A 7296-nucleotide genomic window follows, 5' to 3' on the forward strand; every position below is an offset into this window, starting at 1 on the left:
TTTATATAAATATTTATATATAGACACACATATCGAATTTGATTCTAAAATATGTTAAACATACTTTAGGTTTTTTTTATGACAATATTTAATAGATATTAATAGTTGAATTTTTTGTGATAAAAAAATGTGATCACAAAAAAATAAATTAATCAATGGCGAAGAACACTTTCGTCACAATAAATGAAAATATTATTTACAACACTATAGGTATATTAATAGTGACAACGTAATTGTGAGAGATCCTAAATCGTCACAATTATAATAATTTTTGTGATAAAAAATCATCACAATTAACCTAAACAATAGTGTTAATTAATTTTTTTATCACAAAAAACTTCATATTTGTGACAAAAAATTCATAATATCGTAATTCTTGTAGTACAAGCATAATTTACTTGGTATATTACAACTAGATTAAAGAAAGTCAGACCTATATTTATAATGTTTTTTAATATTTTTTTGTTACTTTTGGTATTTTTATGTGAAAAAAGTTGTTTATTTGGTAAATGATCGATGAATATATATATATATATGGAATATTCTTCTTCGCATTGTAGATACGGGGGCTACACCAATGCGATGATGATGATTTAGTATTTGGGCATAATTACTTTTAAATGTTTTAATAGGTTAATATTTTGGCTTAATATAACAAAATTTTTTAGTATCTAATAGGTTATTTTGAAGTATTTATAAATAATAATTTTGTTTGGTAAAATCATGTTAAATTTTAATTTTAAAAACCTTTTAAATTTATCTATAACTACTTAACAAATCTATACATATTCTTGGCGTAATTGTGATGGATACTAAATTGTCACAATTGAAATTGTAATAGTGACAAAATAATTAGATGCCACAACTAATCCAAACTATTGTGTTAGTCAACGTTTTTAGCATAAAAAAAAACCCAATAACATGGTTAAGAAATTTAATTTTTGTGGCAATATTTTGTGGGCACTATATGGTTGAATTTTTTGATACAAAATTTTTGTAACAAAAAATATATGTTGAGTGATGGAGAACATTTCATCACAATAAATAAAAAAATTATAGTGACAATAATATTTCTTGTCACAATTACACATCATTCTCATCAAGAAATTTTTGACAAAAATTCTTATATGCTTTTAGTAACGAACATTGGACACAAAAGAAATTTTGCCACTGTTAATATATTAATAGTGACAATTTAATTGTGACATATCCTAAATAGTCACAATTATTAGTATAATAATGACAAAAACATAATTTATCACAATTAAGTTAAACAAGAGTGTATGTTACCTTTTTTGACACAAAAAACCTAATATTTGTGTCCAAATAACAGAGTGACACAAAAAAGTTGTCACTAAAATTCTTAACTCTTGTAGTGTTATCTGTAACGAATGCGAAGCTATCCTCTATACCAGCAGTTCTCTGGACTCTTCTTCAGTGCACTTCATCAATGGGAAGGCCTCTCCATTTCCTCTACCCACACTTCCACTTCATTAGGATTGGTAGTGCCCTCAAATGGTAGCGGACCATATCTTTTGAATTCCATAATAATCTTTTTTTTAGGCTCCTAGGAGAAGGCAGAGGAGGATAAGGCGGTGGTGGTGGGGGTGGTACTGATGCCTGATGTTGTCTCTGTTCACGCACCATGCCTACCACTTCTTGGACAAATTATATCATAACTTCTCTCTGTCCATCCTTCCAGCCCCTCCTTCAGTGGGAACTTCCATAGAAGTTGATGTCTGCTCATACAACTCTGTAACCCTCCTACTGGAAGCTCTATGGGGTGCCATTCTGCGAGGTAACCCAATCAGAATCAGAAAAAACTCTAAAAGTTTAACTAATTTCTAAGAATGTAAAGCTAACACAAAAGTAGCCTTAGCAGTCTAATAAGAAGATCTATTAGGAATACTAGGATCAAGATTAACTGAAAGTCTCTAATGCCACTTAAATTTGTCACGTCTTAGACCCGGCTTACCGGATCCGTTGCGCCCACAAACCTATAAGGTCAAAACCAAGGCCTCAAAACTTGTTCTCAAGAATCACAATACCTAACAAAAAAGCCAAATTTAGAAACATAAGAACAGAGTTCAACATTGAAAGAATCAAACTAAGTGTTTTGTAAAAAACAATAAAAACTTATTCAAATAAAACCTAGGTCCAGAATAAACATGACTTATTACATGCTAATTATTCGGTGTTTGCCCAACGATCCTTGCTAAGCTACCACCACTCAACTCTACTCTTGATCTAAAAAGTGATATCAATAGCATTTATGAACTTGACAGCCCAGTAAGCACCCACTAAAAGTATAAGGATCATTTATAAAAAAAAAATAAAACAAAATCAAACATCAGAAATTAGAATTATTTCGAACAAAAACAGATGTCAAATACTGAGCAAATAGGTCCCCCAAACAACTATTGCCAGAACAAAATAACATATTTCATATATTACGCTTAGTAACCCGAGCTAAAATTATCAGAGGTCATATTTTTACCCTCGATGACCCGAGCCATAATTATCAGAGGTCGTTATTCTTCACAGACGAAAAACGGTGGAAAACTATAGTTTCTATATCAAAATACATGTCGACATGGTAAATGCTTAATTTTGAAATACATGTCACTAATTAAAAGTTTTAAATAATTTAAAGATAATTATGAAATAAACCCAATTTGACTAATAATCAGTAATCCAATTATCCAAAATAAATAAATACAATAATTAATTTCACAAATTTAGCTAGTGTCAAAAGTTATATATACATAGTATAATTTATATGTGGTTACTTACCTGATGTTTGCTAAATTTCCAAAATCCAAATCAAATCCCAACTCAACTCTCCACAAAAGATCCTATAGACATTAAATAAGTTCAATAATCCTAACATTACAAGTCGCAAACCAACTTGTAAACCCCAATTTTATAGCCCTGCTGAAAAATTTTAAGAAGCATATTATCATTGGATACAAAACTAGTATGAACCTATTCTTATAATGAATCAGGTAACAAATATCATTGGATACAATGATAGCTCAATCAGAACACTGCATCCACTATCCAAACGGCAAAGTGCAAACATGAAGATAAATGAAATGCTAAATCACTACTAACTAACTCCTGAAGGATAAATACATACATACATACATATATACATACATACATACATACATACATACATATATATATGACATCACACACACATCCATCAAAAGTCAAAATGTTGGGAGTTAGCTATCACTATGGAATATAAAAGCTCTGGCTTGATTAATAGTCTCTTTCTCCACTAATTGCATATCAGAGAAATCAAAATGACATACTTCACTAATGAGACACCTCATGCAGACAAATCAAATGGCTAAGATGCTCGATATAAATAAATATACAAAAATGACAATATGACAAGACTGAATCATAGAGATTACCAAGAATTTTCTAAATCTAAGATGCTAAAGACACAGAAGAACAAAACTAGGGTAGGTTAAAATAGAACTATTACCCCTCTCCCCTCACACAGCCAACAAGCATAAAGAAGAACCAAAGAATTTTGGCATAATCCTCAGATTTTACAGGTAGACAACCGATTGATGAACTCTTGATGAAGGACTTCCTAAACGTTGCTATGCACACTACCAAGAATGAGATTAGGAAAGGCTCATCTTTAGCTTTCTTTAGTAGAACAAAGAGAACCGGTAATTCAAATAAGAGGTTAAAAGGACCACGACTCACACTTAGGAGGAAACAAAATTAAAACAAAATGAATATCTCAAAAACAACTTTTTACAAACTAACCCCAGAAGGATAAGACTGGATTTAAAAAAAATAGTGGGGTCCACAACCTCACATTATTCCTATGAACCATTTGTCCAATAAGAAGATAATAGGTATTGCTGGCACTCACGTGACAAGGAAGGACAAGCTGGGATCCTCTCTCGGGCTTTCCTGAATCGAAAGCAAAACCCTCTCTCGGACTTTCTTTTCCCTGCGACGTGTTCGAGAAAAGTGAGCTAAGACAAAGACGCAGCTCACTGGTGGAGTGCCACTGCCAATTATCGAAAGAAACTTCTCCATAACAAGGAACACGATTACAGAGTCTGTACAGGTGTTTACCTCCTTCCGTTTGTTCTTTCTTTTTCCTCTTGTTAACTAGATCTTTGTTTGATTAGATCAAGTGGTTTTTTTTCTTTTTCTTTTTTTAAGATTTTGTTTGATTAGATCTTTGTTGTACTATGATTTAACTTTCATGTAGTCATTGGCTTTTTGCAAGCGCTATCTTAGAAATCAACTTCTGTTATAGTTAATTAAAGCTGGCTTATTTATCAAAGGATTAATTTGCTTCCTATAATGCTGCTCATACATTGATTTTTATATTATGAGAAAACTTTCTTAGGGGGTGTGGTACTCTTGTTAAGTTTGTCAAACCGTCAATGTGTAGCTCTCTAGCTATTGTGGTCGATGCCAATGGAATTGATTGTTTCCACTTCGGAATTGTACTATTATAGTGAGGGAGAACTTGAGAAATGCAAACAAAGAGTTTGCCAATATTGAAGATGATCTAAAATCCTTGCAAATTGTGGGTGTAAATTTTTCCTGTGAGTACCTAAGTTTGGCCTAGTTTAGCACTCTCAATTTGTATCAAAATGAGCACTAAATTTTAATTTCATTTCTCCAGCTGGGTAATTGGGGATTTCTAGTGGATTTTTGGTGATGTGGACGCCGGAAAGCTTGCATGGATGCTCTGGGTTCACGTCACCGACTCACCAACTCAGCCACTTAACCAATGTGGCTTTTTTTGGTCCACGTAGGAGGTACACGTCAGCTTCTCTCGCATTATCCTTTTCTTTTCCACTCTCTCTCTCTAGAATACTGTAGCCATGGTGACGGGGATTTAGGGCATCCACGAAAGCTTTCTGGTGTCCACATCACCAAAAATCCATCAGAAATCCCCAATTACCCAGCTGGAGAAATGAAATTAAAATTTGGTGCTCATTTTGATACAAATTCATTGTTAATGCTCAAACTGATATAAGGCCAAAATTAGGTACTTATTGGAAAAGTTTACTCGCAAAGTGTGTATAAATCATAGGAGAACTTCTCCAGCCACTCGAGAATGAACGTTCTAAGTATTATGTCTCTTCCTTAAAATGTGAATTACTTTTCAAAATTCTTTTGAATATGTAGCTTGATCGAAGACAAATTATGAAAAGAGGCCAGTTTATGAATTTTCTAGGGAGACATATGACTTCACATTTTGCAAATCATTCTTATGATAAATTTTATTGACTCTTGTGGATTTTCCTTCACAGGTGACTTGTTTGGTATTACAATGTTTTTGCAAAATTATGAATTAGATTAACCGGGAGCTACAATTATTTCAATATGATGTCCTTATTCTTTCGTATTTCAATATGCATGATCAAATTTTCAAATGGTTATTTTCTCATGTCCAGTGATAGTCATGGCTAGTATTTAGTTTTTTATTCTTAGTTTATTTATTTTGAATGTTCTAGTTCTAGGTTGATCCAGTTGTTTATAACATGCTCCACGAAAATCCTGGCAATGTTAGCTACTCTGCTATGGGTAGCTTGTCTGATTAGATTCAAGAACTCAGGGAATCCATTGAGCTACCACTGATGAACCCTAAGCCCTTCCTTAGAGTGGTAATTAAACCTCCCAAGGTGTCTTTAATAATACTTTTTTAAAGTTTGAATTACTTGCTTAAAATTACTGTGTATAGTTTATATTTGAGTATTTTTTTAATTTTTTTCTAGAATATGGTTTTAGGGTGTTCTTCTCTAAGGACCACCATGCACAAAAAAAAAGATTGCTTACAAGAGCCAATGCAAGCAATATAGATGCTAACTTCCTTAAGGTTGGGATATTTACTTGGGTGAGATGAGCGGTCGTTGGTCTATTTGCCATAAATAGCATTCAATTATTAACTTCTTTGTGCAGGTTGTGTCAAATGCTATTATAGATAAATATACTAGTGAAAGTGCTCGTCTCATAAGGGAGATGTTCGGATATGCCCAGGATCATCAGGTAATTATTCTTTTTATTTTGGAAGTGTTATGTGCTGGTCTCAATTTCACATACATGGTGGTGTATTTTATATGAACCCCTCTGTTATATGCCGCGTAACTTCAACTTTATGAAGAGGTTGCTAGTTGAGGTTTTTTGCCAATACCTTTTTTGAAAATATGCCACCTTATTCAGCCATGCATCCTATTCATGGGTCATTAGGACTTATGCTATTGGCCATTCTGAATCCTTCTATCATAATTGTGTGGATTATTTTTTTCTCCTACCAGGTCAAGATCATGGCAACAAATTGAACGGATGTTCTGGATCCTGCACTTCTTTGACCAGGCAAATTGGACAAGGAAAATAGAGATTCCACTGCCAAATGAGCAATCAAGAATGGAAATTTCAAAAATCCATGCAACTGGTATTACTAAACATGGAGAGATCGACTATGAGGTAGTTGTTAAGCTTGCTGAAGTAAGTTTATTCTCTATTTATGAATTTGGATAATTTTATTAATGAATATGAATAACCTTTTTCATAACTTTAAATTTTATTGCTTCCTTTTAGGGTTTTAATGGAGTAGACCTTCGTAATGTTTGCACTGAAGCTGGAATGTCAGTAATCCATGTAGAGTGTGATTACATTATCCATGAGGATTTTATGAAGGTATGAACTTCGTATTTGATTAAATGAATTAGCTGCTTCTTGTTTGTATGCTTGGATATATTGTTAAGAAATTAACACCTTTTGTTGTGGTCTTCATCATTGATCTTTTGCATGATATCTATTTTTGTTATATATCTATATGTTGCTTGTTGTTTTTCTAGTTTGCACTTATAACATGGTTTGTATTTTCCATGCATGGTCAGCTGTATGGATGTCCTACTTCTTTGCATTCTTGTTATAGTGTGATGGATGTAAACTTTTCCCCTTTTTCCCCTGGTTAAATGTTAAGATCCCAACTATTTTACTAACAACATTATAAATGGGTGAACATTTAGCAATTGTTCTAATACAGCCAAATCTTTCAATGTCATTGCTCCTTTCAGATGGATAATTGTAGCAAGTATCAAATTTATAAAGTATATTGTGGCATGTATAAAAAATTTTATTATAACATTTATTCGATTATCAAAGTACTTGGTAGCAATTACCATTAGATTTATTAAATTTCTAATGAGTTTTTAAAATTTATAGTTCATACAGAGGAACCAGTCTTTACACTGGAAAAGGGAGGCATGGCTTGGTCCAGTAACTTCTCTCCTCTAG

The 7296-nt window shown here is 32.7% G+C and overlaps 1 pseudogene; it reads left to right on the forward strand.

Annotated features, from left to right (window-relative positions):
* Positions 1-1623: 1623 nt before the first annotated feature.
* Positions 1624-7296, forward strand: LOC120284119 (annotated as a pseudogene).

Source organism: Dioscorea cayenensis, chromosome 19 (genome assembly GCF_009730915.1).
Source record: "Dioscorea cayenensis subsp. rotundata cultivar TDr96_F1 chromosome 19, TDr96_F1_v2_PseudoChromosome.rev07_lg8_w22 25.fasta, whole genome shotgun sequence".
NCBI lineage: Eukaryota > Viridiplantae > Streptophyta > Magnoliopsida > Dioscoreales > Dioscoreaceae > Dioscorea > Dioscorea cayenensis.